Genomic DNA, 17,712 nt, shown 5'->3' with positions numbered 1-17,712 from the left:
GTGGAGTCTCACTTATCCAACACTCACTTATCCAACATTCTGGATTATCCAATGCATTTTTGTAGTCAATGTTTTCAATACATCATGATATTTTGGTGCTAAATTCGTAAATACAGTAATTACTACATAGCATTACTGTGTACTGAACTACTTTTTCTGTCAAATTTGTTGTATAACATGATGTTTTGGTGCTTAATTTGTAAAATCATAACCCAATTTGATGTTTAATAGGCTTTTCCTTAATGCCTCCTTATTATCCAACATATTCGCTTATCCAGCATTCTGCCGGCCCGTTTATGTTAAGTGAGACTCTACTGTACCCCTAATTATGATTTTTCTCTCTTTCTTTTCCTTTTTACCCTCTTTTCCCCCCCTTCTCTGTTTTCCCTTTATATCCCTTTTAATGCAGTATATAAAACTTCTGTGTGTTAGTAATAAAATCATTTTTTTAAAAAAGAAAGATCCATGTTTGTATGCTATGCTAGTTTTAAATGGTTAAAGGATTTGGGGTGCATAACCAGCAGATGAAATATGGACTGAAAGTACAAGCGGGTTATGGCTCAGACATAAAAAGAGACAAGCTCCCATTAATTTTGGAACCCTTTGCTTTTTATATGTTTAATGATCTTATGATGATCTGGTGATATCTGACTTGTGATTGCTCTTATAGACCTGGCAAGCATTTTTTTTCATTTTAAAAAACACTTTCGGAAGCATCAGCAAATTTCAAGCCAAGAGCATAAACAAACATCATGAGGTCTGGGAGCGCATAAACAAAGCAGTGTTAGGACTGGCAGCATAGCAAAAAAGGACTGTCTCCACATTCTTTGCTGATGTAATTTATGACTCTAGGAGTTGCACAAAGAATTTGGTCACATGGAGTGTCCCATTTAGACTTCCCTCACCTCCCTTAGAGCATGTAGAATGTATGCTGATGGCAGTTATATCAGGGACAACAGGGATTACCTATTCAAAAATAGCCTGCTTTCAACTTTGGGATAATTCAAATAAATATGTTGACAAAAGGAAGAGAATAAATCAGGTTTAACAAATACAAGAGAGTATAATTATCCCTTACATTTAAATTTGAAAGTGCAGTTGTTATATCTGCAAGCACAAACAATGTGTAATCTTAATAAATTACAGCTGCTTACAAAGCTCAGTTACAGAAGAATAAATTGGCAATGCAGATCCTCTTGTTTAATCAGCAGTTTCGCTCCTTTCTTCTCCATTCCAACTAGCTGGACTTGAGGCCACATTTTCCCCGCTGGATGAATGTGTTAATTCTGTAACAAGCAGTAGCCAAGACCTATAATCTAAACCTCTTTTGCAGTGAGAGATTTAAAAAAATGTTTGAATGTGTTGGCTCCAATGACGTGGGAATTATAGACATTGTGTGTATATACCAGCATTTCTCAACCTGGTCAAGAATCTTGGGGGGGAGGGTCGCAAGGGGGTGTCAGAGGGGTCGCCAAAGACCATCAAAAACACAAGAACCCTTTTGGCAGAGAAGTCTGAAGATCTCTCCACCTGTCCTTCTCTTCCTTTTTGGAAACAGATGGTGAATCCTCCCACTAAAAGCCCTCCTCCTGCTGTGGCTGGATGCAGGGAGAACTACAATTACTATCATGTTGGGCCAATCTCCTCCCCAAACCCCACCAGTATTCAAAGTTGGTTGTATTGGGTATTTGTGCCAAGTTTGGTTCAGATCCAACAGTTGGGGCATATTGCTCTGTTGATGTGGGTGAACTATTATAACTCCCAACCTCTGAGGTCAGTCCCCTCCAAACCTCACCAGTATTCAAAGTTTAGCATGTTGGGTATATGTGGTAAGTTTACTAGTTCCATCACCAGAATTCAAAAACAGCCCCCCGCCCAACCCCACCAGTATTCAATGTTGACCATGTAGGTAGTGTGCTAAGTTTGGTGCAGATCCATTGTGAGCTGGGTTCAGAGTGCTCTTTGATTGGAGGTTAACTATAAATCCCAGCAACTACAACTCCCAAATGACAAAATCAATCCCCCTCAACCGCAGCAATATCCAAATTTGGGCGTATCGGGTATTTGTACCAAATTTGGTTTAGTGAATGAAAATACATCCTGCAGATCAGATATTTACATTATGATTCATAACAGTAGCAAAATGACAGTTACAAAGTAGCAACAAAAATAATTTTATGGTTGGGGGTCACCATAACATGAGGAACTGTTTTAAAAGGTTGCGACATTAGGAAGGTTGAGAATCACTGGTCTATACTGTAGAATTAATGCAGTTTGGCACCATTTTAACTGCCATGGCTCAGTCACGGGGTCACAGCAGTTAATGTAGTATCAAACAGCATTAATTCTACAGTGTAGATGCACCTTTGCTGAAGACTTGTATGTTGGAAATAATGGCTGCATCTGGACATCACAATTAACCATGGTTTGTTGTGATAGAAGCAAGTCTAGACAATCTTTGGCCTTGCAGCAGCTCCCTTCTCCTTTTTAGTCCAGCTGAAGAAAGGTTTTGAAACCCTTTGCCTTTCTTTTAAAAAATTGCACACAGTTTAGCATCATGCCAAACCCAAGAAATTGTGGTTAAACTTAATGTCATGAGCAGCAGCTTCAGACAAGCCATAGTTAAGATTAATAACTTTCTGATGTGTTTGCTTGGACAAGACAATGTATGGCTGAATCAACAATGAAAGCAAAAGATCTCTTGCTAGAGAAGGAGAGAGCGGCAGGGAGACCAAGAGTGCAAGCACTTGAGTCTGAAGCTGGCTTTATCTCATTCATGTCATAGATTTGACATGAAGTCTGAATGCAGTGATCAATCTTAACTATTCCTGTGTGCAATTCTGATTGTTCCTTTGCCAAATATGAATAGTTTAAAGTTTGAGAGCTGTGATGTGAGTTTTCTGGAAACGAAATTATCCAAATCTATTTGAACAGGAGTGGGAGGCTGTTTTATTATGTTTCTTTGATTTTGGTTTTTTTTAAATAAAAAAACAACTTTAAAAATACCTTGTGCTATTATCTATAGATACCTGAGAAGTTTCTTAGAGAACCAAAAAAAGTAGTTGAGCTAAAATATTTGATGCCTTCCTCCTTTTCACAAGTATATGCTTACAACTTGGCCACTGTGATCCACACTTTTGTTACATCCCGTATAGATTACTGCAACACACTGTACATGGGGTTGCCTTTGAAGACTGTTCAGAAGCTTCAACTGGTCCAACAGGCAGCAGCCAGATTGATCACCGGAGCACACACTCCCCTGTTGCGCCACCTCCACTGGCTGCCAGTCCGCTACTGAGCACAATGTAAAGTGCTGGCTTTAGCCTATAAAGCCCTAAATGGTTGTGGCCCAGCTTACCTGTCCGAACATATCTTCCTTTATGAACTACCTTGAAGATTAAGATCATCTGGGGAGGCCCTGCTCTCGGTCCCGCCTGCTTCGCAAGCACGACTGGCGGGGATGAGAGACAGGGCCTTCTCGGTGATGGCCCCTTGGCTGTGGAACTTCCTCCCTAGAGAAATGTATAATCCAGTTCAAAGCAGATAATCCGGTTTCAGGAACTGGATTATATGTCAGATGAAACCTCAGTCATCTAAAACTTGAATCTTGACTGTTGAGTTTGGCTGGGATTGTATCTGTTCAAGTCATCCACTTCAATTTGAGCTGTATTCAGCACTACGGTAGTGCTTTTCCTATCACAGCACCTTTCTTAGGAAAAGTGTTGTAGTAAAAGTTTTCCCACTTTCTATTTCTGGTGGAGAGTAGAGAGAAGAGCAGCTACATGGAGAATGTTCTGCAAAACCAATGCAATGGGAATTCAACTGGCCACCATATTGAAAACCAGAGTGCTAGGTTAAATAATCTGTTGGTCTGATCTGCTAATGTGAATTCTTTTTCCAAAACTGAATTTATTTGCGTCTTCTTTCAAGCCTTGCTCGGTCCTAATTGCACTAGCCTTTTCCCACAAAGTTCATTTCTTGTTGCTCTCGGTGCCTGCCCATAGTAGCCAAGGTCAAGTGCTTGCTTACTGCCTCCTCAGCCACCTAGTACCATTTTGTTTTAAAGCTCCATAGTTCGGAAGTGGTAACCATGACAACACACTTATCTTCCTTGCAAAATAAATACTAAAGGCAACTGTTTTTGTATGATGATGCATAGAGGTGCAGAAGGTAATACAGCCTATAGCACAGATGACTCACTTCTAGTTTTGAACCGTTTGCTCTGATCTTTGTTTTTTTTGTTTTTTGTTTTTTTGCAGAAACGTGGAACTCAAGTCTGGTAAAGACGGGAAATAAAGTTGTTAAGATTTCACCTTTATTAAGATCATAGTCTGGTAGATCTCCTGCCTGCCAATGAGATCCTTTCCTTTACAGATAAAGATACAATGTTTTTATTTACTTGCCCTCCTATTGTCACCAAAGATCATAACCTGACTCTACTCTTTCCCATTATGAACTGATGAAGGGTGCCTCTACACTGAAGAATTAATGCAGTTTAACACTAGAGATGGGCTTTCGGGATTTACCTTGTTCTGTTTCGTGCCCTGGCTTTCATCGAGGCTCTGACCTGTTTTCGTCTGACCTCCCAAAATTGGGAGGTCAGACATTTGTTTTGTTTTAGGCTCAAAGCTCCCGGGCCTACAGGTGCAGGCTTTGGGCCTAGTTTCCCGGGCCTTGCAAGAGTTACAGTTGAGTGCCAAGTAAGGATCGCTCCTTACTCGGCAATTAGCTGCAGGGCCTGCGAGGCCCGGGTGCGTAGGCCCAAAGCCTGCACCCATAGGCCTTGGGAGCTTTGGGCCTACACACCCAGTCCCTGCAGGGCCTACAGCTGTTATGGGCTCCCGCCTGCCTTTCATTTTGAGGCAGTTTTTGTTTCATTGGGGGTTCTTTCTGTTTTGTGCCATCTGAATGGATGATATGAAACAGAAACACGAATGAAACAGATGAGACAAATATCGAGCACATCTCTGTTTGACACCACTTTAGCTGCCATGGCTCAATATTATGAAATAATGAGAGTTGAAGTTTTGGCCTTCTCTGCCAAATAGTGCTGTTGCCTTTCCGAACTTCAGATCGCAGGATTCCATAGCATTGAATCATGGCAGTTATAGTAGTGTTAAACTGCATTAATTCTGCTGTGCAAATGCACCTGAAGGCTCTGCACAGTTCATTTATATTCATTTACTAGCTTTGCCCAGCCACGCGTTGCTGCGGCTTATGGGAATCATTTGTTGGCCAGGTGGAATAGCAGTGAATAGCCTTGCAGCCTCAAAGCCTGGCCATTTTCTGGAGTAGCTGGAGTAGCACCCTCAATCAAAGAGCTGCTTTGAAGCTTGGCTACTTCCTTTGTAGGGGAATCATTGTTTGGCTAGATTGAATTGCACTGAATAGGCCGGGCTGTGGCGCAGGCTGGAAAGCAAGCCAGCTGCAACAAATCACTCTGACCAAGAGGTCATGAGTTCGAGGCAAGCCCGTGCCTGCGTCTTGTCTCTGTCTCTGGTCTATGTTATGGCATTGAATGTTTGCCTTTATGTGTGCAATGTGATCCGCCCTGTCCCCTTCGGGGTGAGAAGGGCGGAATATAAATGCTGCAAATAAATAAATAAATAAATAGTCTTGCAGCTTAAAAGCCTGGCTGCTTTCTACATAGGGCATCCTTGCTAGACCAGTTTGAATGGGACGGAGTAGCCTCGTGGCATCAAAGCCTGGGGATTTTTCACCTAGGGGAAATCTTGGCTGACCAGGTTGAAAAGCACTGACCAGCCTTGCTGCTTGCAAGCCTGGCCACTTTCTACCTTGCGGAATCCTTGGTTGGCCAGGTTGAATAGCAATTAATAGTCTCGATGTGACAGGTATGAATGCTGCAATTAGGCACCTTGATTAGCATTTAATGGCCTTGCAGCTTCAAAGCCTGGCTGCTTCCTGCTTGGGGGAATCCTTTGTTGGGAAGTGTTAGCTGGCCCTGATTGTTTCCTTTCTGTAATTTCCCATTTCAGAGTGTTGCTCTTTATTTACTGTTCTGCATTATTATACCACAGTAATTATTTCATATTATATTTATAATCTTATATTATCTTCTTAGAAGTGGGTTATATGAGGCCTCATAGGCCTCATACAGCTCATAGAATCATAGAATCATAGAATAGTAGAGTTGGAAGAGACCTCATGGGCCATCCAGTCCAACCCCCTGCCAAGAAGCAGGAAATCGCATTCAAAGCACCCCCGACAGATGGCCATCCAGCCTCTGCTTAAAAGCCTCCAAGGAAGGAGCCTCCACCACAGCCCGGGGGAGAGAGTTCCACTGTCGAACAGCCCTCACAGTGAGGAAGTTCTTCCTGATGTTCAGGTGGAATCTCCTTTCCTGTAGTTTGAAGCCATTGTTCCGTGTCCTAGTCTGCAGGGCAGCAGAAAACAAGCTTGCTCCCTCCTCCCTATGACTTCCCTTCACGTATTTGTACATGGCTATCATGTCTCCTCTCAGCCTTCTCTTCTGCAGGCTAAACATGCCCAGCTCTTTAAGCCGCTCCCCATAGGGCTTGTTCTCCAGACCCTTAATCATTTTAGTCGCCCTCCTCTGGACGCTTTCCAGCTTGTCAACATCTCCCTTCAACTGCGGTGCCCAAAATTGGACACAGTATTCCAGGTGTGGTCTGACCAAGGCAGAATAGAGGGGGAGCATGACTTCCCTGGATCTAGACGCTATTCCCCTATTGATGCAGGCCAGAATCCCGTTGGCTTTTTTAGCTGCTGCATCACATTGTTGGCTCATGTTTAACTTGTTGTCCACGAGGACTCCAAGGTCTTTTTCGCACACACTGCTGTCAAGCCAGGCGTCCCCCATTCTGTATCTTTGATTTCCATTTTTTCTGCTGAAATGAAGTATCTTGCATTTGTCCCTGTTGAACTTCATTTTGTTAGTTTCGGCCCATCTCTCTAGTCTGTCAAGATCGTTTTGAATTCTGCTCCTGTCTTCTGGAGTGTTGGCTATCCCTCCCAGTTTTGTGTCGTCTGCAAACTTGATGATCGTGCCTTCTAACCCTTCGTCTAAGTCGTTAATAAAGATGTTGAACAGAACCGGGCCCAGGACGGAGCCCTGCGGCACTCCACTTGTCACTTCTTTCCATGATGAAGATGACGCATTGGTGAGCACCCTTTGGGTTCGTTCACTTAGCCAATTGCAGATCCACCTAACCGTAGTTTTGTCTAGCCCACATTTTACTAGTTTGTTTGCCAGAAGGTCGTGGGGGACTTTGTCGAAGGCCTTACTGAAATCCAGGTACGCTACATCCACAGCATTCCCTGTATCGACCCAACTCGTAACTCTATCGAAAAAAGAGATCAGATTAGTCTGGCATGACTTGTTTTTGGTAAATCCGTGTTGACTATTAGCAATGACCGCATTTGTTTCTAAGCGTTCGCAGACCACTTCCTTAATGATCTTTTCCAGAATCTTGCCTGGTATCGATGTGAGGCTGACCGGACGGTAATTGTTTGGGTCGTTCTTTTTTCCCTTCTTGAAGATAGGGACCACATTCGCCCTCCTCCAATCTGTTGGGACTTCTCCCGTTCTCCAAGAACTCTCGAAGATAATTGCTAGTGGTTCTGAAATAACTTCCGCTAATTCCTTCAATACTCTTGAATGTAGCTGATCTGGCCCTGGGGACTTGAATTCGTTTAGAGAGGCCAGGTGTTCCTGGACAGCTTGTTTCCCTATTTGGGGTTGGATTTCCCCCAATCCTTCGTCCATTTCATGTTGCTGAGGTTGAAGATGGCTTTCTTTTTGTGAGAAGACCGAAGCAAAGAAGGCATTGAGCAGTTCTGCCTTTTCCCTGTCCCCTGTCGCCATCACCCCATCTTCTCCTTGCAGAGGCCCTATCGCCTCCTTTTTCTTCCTTTTTCTACCAATGTAAGCAAAAAAGCCTTTTTTGTTGTTTTTTATGTCCCTGGCAAGCCTGAGCTCATTTTGTGCTTTAGCCTTGCGAACCTTTTCCCTACAGGTGTTGGCTATACGTTTGAATTCTTCTTTGGTGATTTCTCCCCTTTTCCACTTATTGTGCATGTCACTTTTGAGCTTTAGCTCAGTTAGAAGTTCTTTGGACATCCATTCTGGCTTCTTTGCACTTGTCTTATTTTTCTTCTTTGTTGGCACTGTTTGCATTTGCGCCTTGAGTATTTCACTTTTGAAAAACTCCCATCCATCCTTAACTCCCTTGTTTTTTAATATTGGCGTCCATGGAATGCCGCTCAGTAATTCCTTCATTTTTTGAAAGTCAGCTCTCTTAAAGTCGAGAATGCGTGTTTGACTTGTCTTAGTTTCAGCATTCCTTTGTATTGCAAACTCCAGGAGCACATGGTCACTTGCCCCTAAGGATCCAACCACTTCAACTGTGTTGATCAGGTCTTCCACATTTGTTAAGATTAGATCAAGAGTTGCTGATCCTCTTGTTGCCTCTTCTACCTTCTGGACCATAAAATTGTCTGCAAGGCAAGTGAGGAATTTGTTGGACTTTGTACTCTTGGCTGAGTTTGTTTTCCAGCAGATATCGGAATAATTGAAATCGCCCATGACTACTATATCTCTTCTTTGTGCCTGTTTGGTCAGCTGTTGACAGAAGACTTCATCAAGTCCTTCATCCTGACTCGGAGGTCTGTAGTAGACACCCACGACAAGATCTTTTTGAGTCCCGGTTCCCTTGATTCTTATCCAGATGCTTTCAAGCTGGTTTCCCGGATTACAGTCTTGCATTTCTTCTGCAACATAACTGTTTTTGACATATAAAGCTACTCCCCCTCCTCTCCCTTTTGTTCTATTTCTGTGAAAGAGGTTATAGCCCTCAATGGCTACATTCCAGTGATGGGAGTCATCCCACCAGGTTTCAGTGATGCCTATGACATCGTATGTGTGGTGCACTGAAGTGGATTATATGGCAGTGTGGACTCAAGATAATCCAGTTCAAAGCAGATAATATAAGATTATAAATGGGTAATATAGCTGTGTGGAAGGACCTTGAGTCTACACTGCCATATAATCCAGTTCAAATCAGATAATCTGTATTTTATAGGCAGTGTGGATTCAGGCCTAAGTGCACTCTTCCTGTGTCCTGGGCGCCATTTTGGCTGAGAGAGTTGCTAGGATACGAAGGGGCAGGGCCTAAAGGCAGGGGGGGGGGCTAAAGGCAGCAGGGCCTACCTTTCTAACTGGCAGTTGGGGGAGAAAGGCTCTTCCTCATCCGCTGTAATTTGGACTATTTTTCTAGGTTTTTTTTTAATTAAAAGACATATTTTGGATGACTATGTCTTTTGTGGCCAAATTTGTTGTAATTTGTTTCAGTGGTTTTGTTGTTTACTACATAGTAAAACGAACATTACATTTTTACATATATAGATTCTGGTTGGGACAAGCAGTGGAGTTTTTGGATTGTAGCTCTCCAAATATCTCAGCCAATAGAGTTGTGTAGCTGAAATTAGAGCCTCACCAACATATAAATCCTAGGATGGCCAAATGTACTGAGACATGGCAAATTTTGTTGCTATACTTACCTGGACTGGGTAGGGATTTCAAGATTCAATGGCATTTTACTAATCACAAGATTTTTACGACTAAATCGTCTACTCTTTCAACTTCTTTTGTCCCCACCAGACCTTTTAGCTCTCTCTCCCCTATTAAATGTGACATTTTTGAAATCTTTTATGGACATTTTTGTGTAATACATTTGTCATGGAGTTTATGAGTTTGCCTAATCCCCTCTTTTCTATCCCCGTATTTGCCTTTCTGGTTCTTGCCAAGGCTCTCTGGTTTCCTCACAATGTCTCTTTACACTTTTTTAAAAAAAGTATTATTTTACAATCCCTTTAGAACTTTAGTGCTGAAGTGATTTAGTACTTTGTTCCTGGAGCAAAAATTACTTATGAGCCTAACTGAATAGAAACATCAGGCATGGCCGAGAGCCTGAAAAGATAAAAGATGCTTTGAGAAACATCACAAGCTCACTGGCTAAAGGCTGTCCAACATGGATGGAGGAAAGAAAGGCAGTGGTGTGTTTTCTTGGTGTGAGTCAATTGAGTTCAGTAGTAGAAGGGATGCCGAGTAAGTCTCTTTCCCATAGTCGTTATGCATTTCTGTAGCTGCCACCGCAGGGTAATCACCAGGTGACCACATACAGTCCGCTTCTGATGGTTCTTGCAAAGACTTAATACGAAGCAATCCCTGAGCTACAAACATCAGAATTACAAATGACTCATAGTTACAAACAGGGGGGAGACAATAGGAAGTAAGAGAAATCTACCCCTCAGAAGGAAAATTCACTCCTGAAAGAGTTAGCATGAAGAAAAGGGGTCTCCACTGAAGTTTTATTATCAATCCTTGTTTCACAACAAGCCAAATCTTCCGAACAGGGGCAAACGAACACCACAGGGGTATTCACCCTTCCCTATGCTATCCAAAGCTCTAATATATATATTAGAGCTATACACACACACACACACACACACACACACACACACACACACACAGTGTTCCCTCACTACTTTGCTGTTCACTTTTCGCGGATTTGCTGTTTTGCGGTTTTTCAATAAACTCTAAAATACTATTATAAATAATAAAAAATTACAATTTACAGCCTAAGTAAGGGAGGAAGGAGAAGCCAAAGGGAGAGAAAAGGAGCCCAAGCGGCAACGGTATGAGAAGGAGGTGATTTATCAACACATGATTCGTTGATTAAGACTTAAAATAGTGTATAACTACTAAAAGAATGCATAAATATGAAAATAAATATAGCGTCCCTACTTCGCGGATTTTCACGTATTGCGAGTGGTCCCGGAACCTAACCCCAGCAATAAGTGAGGGAGCACTGTATATATACCTGTTCTGACTTACAACAGGCAAGCCCCTGGTGGCACAGTGTGTTAAAGTGCTGAGCTGCTGAACTGGCAGACCAAAAGGTTGCAGGTTCAAATCCGGGGAGCGGAGTGAGCGCCCGCTGTTAGCTCCAGCTTCTGCCAACCTAGCAATTCAAAAACATGCAAATGTGAGTACATAAATAGGTACCCTTCCAGAAGGAAGGTAACAGCGCTCCATGCAGTCATGCCGGCCACATGACCTTGGAGGTGTCTATGGGCAATGCCGGCTCTTCGGCTTAGAAATGGAGATGAGCACCAACCCCCAGAGTCGGACATGACTGGACTTAACATCAGGGGAAACTTTACCTTTACCTTTACATGTTCCGACTTACAGACCTACAGAACCTATCTTGGTTGCTGTGAGTTTTCTGGCCTGTATGGTCATGGTCCAGAAGCATTCTCTCCTGACACTTCGCCCACATCTATGGTAGGCATCCTCAGAGGTTGTGCAGTCTGTTGGAAACTAGGCAAATGGGGTTTATATGTCTGTGGAAGGTCCAGGGTGGGAGAAAGAACTCTTGTCTGTTGGAGGCAAGTGTGAATGTTGCAACTGGCCAGCTTGATCAATAGGTACCGCTCTGGCGGGAAGGTAACGGTGCTCCATGCAGTCATGCTGACCACATGACCTTGGAGGTGTCTATGGACAACGCCGGCTCTTTGGCTTAGAAATGGAGATGAGCACCAACCCCCAGAGTCAGACATGGCTAGACTTAACGTCAGGGGAAACCTTTACTTTTACCTTTACCTAGCCTTTCAGCTTCAAAGACTGGCTTCTTCCTGCCTGGGGGAATCCTTTATTAGGATTGTTAGCTGGCCTTGATTGTTTCCTGTCTGGAATTCCCCTGTATTCTGAGGGTTGTTCTTTATTTACTGTCCTGATTTTAGAGTTTTTTTTAATACTGATAGTCAGATTTTGTTCATTTTCATGGTATCCTCCTTTCTGTTTAAAATTAAGCACACGTTTGTGGATTTCAATGGCTTCTCTGTGTAGTCTGACATGGCGGTTGTGAGAGTGATGCAGCATTTCTGTGTTCTCAGATAATATGCTGTGTCCAGGTTGGTTCATCAGGTGCTCTGCCATGGCTGACTTCTCTGGTTGAGTTAGTCTGCAACGCCTTTTATGCTCCTTGGTTTGTGTTTGGGCATTGCTGTGTTTGGTAGTCGCAATGTAGACTTGTCCACAGCTGTATGATATACGGTAGACTCCTGCTGAGGTGAGAGGATCTATCTTGTTCATTACTCTTGGACTGACTGTAGTCTAGTAGAAGCTCCTAGGGAGAGCCAGTGTGGTCTAGTGTTAGAGCTTTGGACTACGACTTTAGAGATCAGGGTTTGAATTCCCACTCAGTCATGGAAAGCCACTGAGCGACTTTGGGCAAATCATACTCTCTCAACCTCAGGGGAAGGCTAAGGACCTCTTCACATGGCCTTTCCAGGCTGTGCAGTTGCGCTGGTAATCACCGGTGAAAGGGAAGGTGAGCGGGGTTGCTCGTGGCGCTCTGAACACCCTCCCCTCATCACACAAATGGGGCAGGAGAGGGTGCTTTGGTACCATTTTCTTCCCCCATCAGAAGGCAGAAAGAGCAGCAGTGTTCATTGCCCTGTCGTCCTTTCTGCCATTACACGGCAAAAAAGGAGGAAAGTGCAGGTCCCTCTTTTCGGCGCTTCCCCTTCACTTTGGGAGGAATGTGGGTGTTGCCTGCCATGTGTTGTGTGATGGCTCACGGCAGGCCCAGTATTTGCTGCGTATAAATGTGGCAAAACGGGGCAAAAATGTCCATGTGAAGAGGTGGCTAGACAACTTCCCAAAAACAAAACTTGACAGGAAAACTCCACAATAGCTTTGCCTTGATGTTGCCGTGAGTGGAAAATATTTGAAGGCATACAACTACAAAGAAAATATCAGAGCTCCAAGTTCACATTAGAAAAGCTAGAATCACCTCCCCACCTTGATGAGTTGGTGGCCTAGGATTTCCTAGAGGAAATTATTAAGAATGCAGATTAATGTCTAATCATTTCATCTGGGTTACCTGAGAGAAATAGGGCACAAACATTGGCTGTAAAACCACCTCAAGATTCCCAGAAAGTTCCCTATTATTTGTGTGTGTGTGTGTGTGTGTGTGTGTGTGTTTTACAAACGTGTTCTGGTGTCTAGAAGAAGTAAGAGTGAGAAGATTTTAGAAATCAAACCTGGGGACAAGAAACTAAAGAGCTAAACATGCTTATTGAAGGTGAATAACAACAATGGCACCGTGTACTGAAACAACGTAAGTTTATTTTTGTATTTCTTTCTACCTACCATCTGTACTCTGCTGGAATCCTAATGATGCACTGGGGAACAGACATAATGTAGGAATAATAAAATACTAAAGGCTGCTTTCTGTGAGGATTCATTTCTATTTCATAGATCCTTGAAACAGCTAAGGCTAACCCTCTCAGACATCTTGTAAAAGATAGAGTCAGAATTTGAGGCAGCCACTTGTGTCTATATGTCATGACACTTTAGTTTTAAACTTTGATGGCATTAGTAAGGGGAAATTCAAATTAGACCAATTTATAACACCAATGCACACTTAGGACCTCATCACACTGAGGTCGCCAATCTGGGTAATAGTGGGGGGATTTGCCATGGATTGTGGTGAATCTAGCATGGGGCATGGGGAACCTATCACGCCGTGCCCTGCATAGCCTGCATGGCCTCTTGCAACCGTTTGACCTCACTTAGGGCATGGAGCTCCAACGGAAGCAGATCAACAATGTGTGATGGGATCTATCGGGCTCTGTGCCTCAAGTGAGGTCAAATTGCCATAGGATGGGTAAATAGGACTAAACTGGTTTTAGTCCTATTATTTATTTATTTATTTACCTCATTTGTACCCCACCTTTCTCACCCCAGAGGGGATATAGCCGTACATTATAGGTGTTCATTGTTTCAACGGGTTTGCTTTAGTTGGGGCTGGATTTAGACCAGTGCTCTAGGTTCACCAGCCAGAATGGAAGATAATTTTGGTTTACTATGAATTAGCTAGATTATTGTGAAGAAAATTCTCACTTAGCTTCTTTTTAGTACAGGAAATCTTTAAATAAAGCAGGAATCCAAAACATAGCATATCATCTGAGTTTGCAGCTTCAAAACTAGCCAGGATTTCACAAACCAGGTATTGACTTGTGATACTGGTTTATAGAGGCACATGAAATCAGGAACTTATGCTTGATTGTGTATAAGACTTTCTTTTGGTTCCTTCTGAGTTCCACTACCGGCGGCTTGAACCAAAAACAAGTAAATGGACCACATGTTTCAGCATGCAGATCATTCATAGGAAGCCATGCTTCTCTGAAATTTTTGCCTGTTAAGCTATTGTGGTACAGGCACATGCACTGGCTACTTTATATATGTCAGTTTTGCATCAGTTATGAATAGCTCTATTCTTCTTTTTTTAAAAACACCAGTCTCAATACAAATCCTTGAGAACACCACTCCTTAAACCTGTCCATTGGCAGAACTGAGTTAGCTTAGTCCCAGTCTTTGCTTTTTGTCCCTCAACCAGTTATATGATTCATAAAAGGACCCTCTTCTCTAACCCTTACCTTTACTGTGCTTATTCAAGATCCTTATCAAAATTTTTCTGAAGGATAAAAATTTGTCTCTGCCTGAAGGACACTCAGAATGACTTGCAACATTACCGTAAAACAGGGAATTCATTAAAATCAGTTAACTATCCATTAACATCCAATAAATGTAGCGTAAAAGGAATCAGCAGCTCATTAGTTCATCCTAAGCAACTCAAAAAACCCTGGCTATAAAAAGCAGTGCCAAAAAGATAAAATAAAAATAAAGGAAGTTAGTCTATGTTAAGGTTGACAGCATAGCCGAAATTTAGTAAGAACAACGAGTAACAAAGTAATGATAGGACCACTAAAACGACAGGCCCAGTGCTATTTGTAGTTTTAACCATGTACATAATGGCTATTGTGTTCCCACCCAGCTAGCAGCTGTTTTTTCAGAATAAGAACTGACCATACCTCCACACCGGAGGAGGAGCTAGAGATTCCTACAGAGGTGTCCTCTCTGGGAACCTTTTGGTCTTCCAGTGGGACCAGAGAAAGTAGACCAAAGAGTTGCAATGGAGATTTATTTTATTTATCGTGTCAGAAACGAATTGAGAATACATTTATAATGTATTTAAAAACACAAAGGTAAACTTGGATTTATGCTAAATGTCCTTTGACCAGAAGCTGGCCACTTGGAGTGCCTCTGGTGTAGTTGTGAGAAGGTCCTCCATTGTGCATGTGGCACGGCTCAGACTGCATTGTAGTAAGTGGATTGTGGTTTGCTCTTCTCCAAACTCGCATGTTGTGGACTCCACTTTGTAGCCCCATTTCTTAAGGTTGGCTCTGTACCTCGTAGTACCAGAGCACAGTCTGTTCAGTGCCTTCCAAGTCATGCAGTCTTCTATGTGCCCAGGAGGGAGTTTCTCATCTGGTACCATCCATGGATTGAAATTCCGGGTTTTTTGCCTGCCACTTTTGGACCCTCGCTTGCTGAGGTGTTCCTGCAAGCGTTTCTGTAGATCTTAGGAAGCTATTTCTTGATTTAAGGCGTTGACTTACTGGCTGATATCCAAACAGAGGATGGGCCGGAGATGTCAATGCCTTGGTCCTTTCATTACAGAATGCTATTTTCCAGCGGATGTCAGGTATGCAATACCTGCTAAACAGTATAATTTCTCCAGCAGTGTAGGGCATAAGCATCCTGTGATAATGTGGCATGTCTCATTAAGAGCCACATCCACTGTTTTAACGTAGTGAGATGTATTCTACACTGGGCATGCGTACTCAGCAACAGAGTAGCAAAGTGCAAGGGCAGATGTCTTCACTGTATCTGGTTGTGATCCCCAGGTATCTCAATTGCATACAGAAGCGACTTGCAGCATGCAATGGAGATACCTAAAGAGAACATTTTCACCAAATTCATGGGTAATGAAGTCCACAAAAGCCAACTGTAGTGGGTCTGTAAAAAAAGGAAGTACAACAAACCACTGATGAGACAGTGTGAAACAGAAGTGAATTCATGAGTTTGACTGTGAGCAGTGACTGTCAGTCAATTCAGATGATCTAGAAGGCGTGAAGGACGGGCAAAAATATTCCTGTTTATTCAAGCAGCTATTTAGGGATAACATGTTTGATTGCTCTGCCCTGTATACAGACATAAATAATTATCAGCTGCCTCCTTCCGTTCCCCATATTTTTAGAGGGAAACAGACTAGCCACTACGGTTGCTGTTTCTCTCTTTCTCTTTCAGGCAAATAATGATTTCCCTGTCTGCTAGTCATTGCCATTGAGGACTGTGAGACAGATGGACTCATTCAGTGTGTATTATATGCAGTTTTCAGCTTGTATCTTATTTTGAGATACCATGGCAGGTTGAGGAATGGTTCCTAATTTATCTCTTTTCTTTTGCATCCTAGACCCAAAATGCAATAATCTGTACTGTATAATAATAAAACCCAACATTTCCAAAGTCATTTTTATTCTGTCTTTCTTTTACAAAACTTTTATAAAGGCTTTCAAGCATTTAGGAAATGTCTCTGCTTACCTTTCTCTTATCAAATTAGACAGTCAATTTCTGCTAAATCAATCAATGTCATCCAATCATACCTCTATAGTAGGTAGTATGAAATTCTTCTATTATTGTGCATACAATGGTTTTGCTGCTTTAGTCATATACTCAAGTAATCTTCCATGACTCTGTACCAGCTGTACACCTATCAGACCCAGAAGAAAAACATCCAGTGTTAAATGAATATTAATCTTTAAAATTATTGGCATCCATGTATACATGAATCCATTTTCAAAGCTTTTTAACATGTCAACCACATAGAGTAAATGTTCCTGCCATAGATGTGGGCAAAACGTCAGGAGAGAATACTTCTAGAACATGGCCATACAGCCCGGAAAACACACAACAACCCAGAGAAATCTTTCTTTTTCAGTGAGGAGAGAGAAGGGCATTTCCGCCTCCTGATGTCACTGGCATTCCACCACAGAAGCGCCCAGCATCATCAAACCAGGTAAGTTGCAGCACTGTTGTGCTATCAGGGCTGTTGACAGGTTGAGGGAAGCTTTGTCATGGAGAGGGGGTAGATGGACAACAGATATAGCATGGTGTCATTCAATAATGTTTCTATACTTGTTTGCCTTTCTGTCCGTCAGTTCCACAAACCTCTCATGGTTTTCTGATACATGTTACTTTCTTTGGTTCACTTCATAGTTGGCATTCTAAGCCAAGCATTTCAGGAAGCAAATGCTGCAAACTCTCAGGATGTGTGTGCATTGATTCAGTGGTAACCCTCTCTGCAATTTTGAAAAATCTCAGACTGTGCCATATATTTTTTTAAAAAGCAGAGTCAATGTTGTATCACTTGGCATTTTGACAACCCAACAGCCTGGCCAGAATGCAGCTTGGCAGAAACCACTGTTAGGATCTCAGGGCTACTGACAATGATTTTGTTACTGTCATAAGCATAAGTGTTTCTTGTACATCTCTTTGAGTATTCTGTATGTCTACAATTAGCTTAGTTTAGCCATGAAGAAGAGCAAATATCTTTTTAAATTTTCAGCCTGGACGAGAAAAAACACAGACTCCCAGCTGACTAGTGTCACAATCATTTATGACTTTAGAACATAGATGCAACTGTTAAGTGATACTTTTGCCCATGTTCCAATTTAGATCTCACTCTCCAAATGTACACTAATTTTCAACCAAATCCACTTGGAAATAATTTTACTTTTCTTGTATTTGAAAAGATGCCA

The 17,712-nt window shown here is 42.4% G+C and overlaps 1 long non-coding RNA gene across 6 annotated transcripts in view; it reads left to right on the top strand.

Annotated features, from left to right (window-relative positions):
- Window positions 1–17,712, top strand: part of LOC103279415 (uncharacterized) — a 162,380-nt gene that overhangs the window by 75,888 nt on the left and 68,780 nt on the right. For all 6 annotated transcript variants that reach the window (XR_010003046.1, XR_010003048.1, XR_010003045.1 and 3 more), the window contains exon 2: window positions 16,893–16,970. This is a non-coding gene — a long non-coding RNA (uncharacterized LOC103279415). The remainder of the gene's footprint in view (window positions 1–16,892; window positions 16,971–17,712) is intronic.

This window comes from Anolis carolinensis, chromosome 2 (genome assembly GCF_035594765.1).
Source record: "Anolis carolinensis isolate JA03-04 chromosome 2, rAnoCar3.1.pri, whole genome shotgun sequence".
NCBI classification, from domain to species: Eukaryota; Metazoa; Chordata; class Lepidosauria; order Squamata; family Dactyloidae; genus Anolis; species Anolis carolinensis.
Note: the sequence above shows the minus strand (reverse complement) of the source record. Positions and strands in the feature narration are given on the sequence as shown.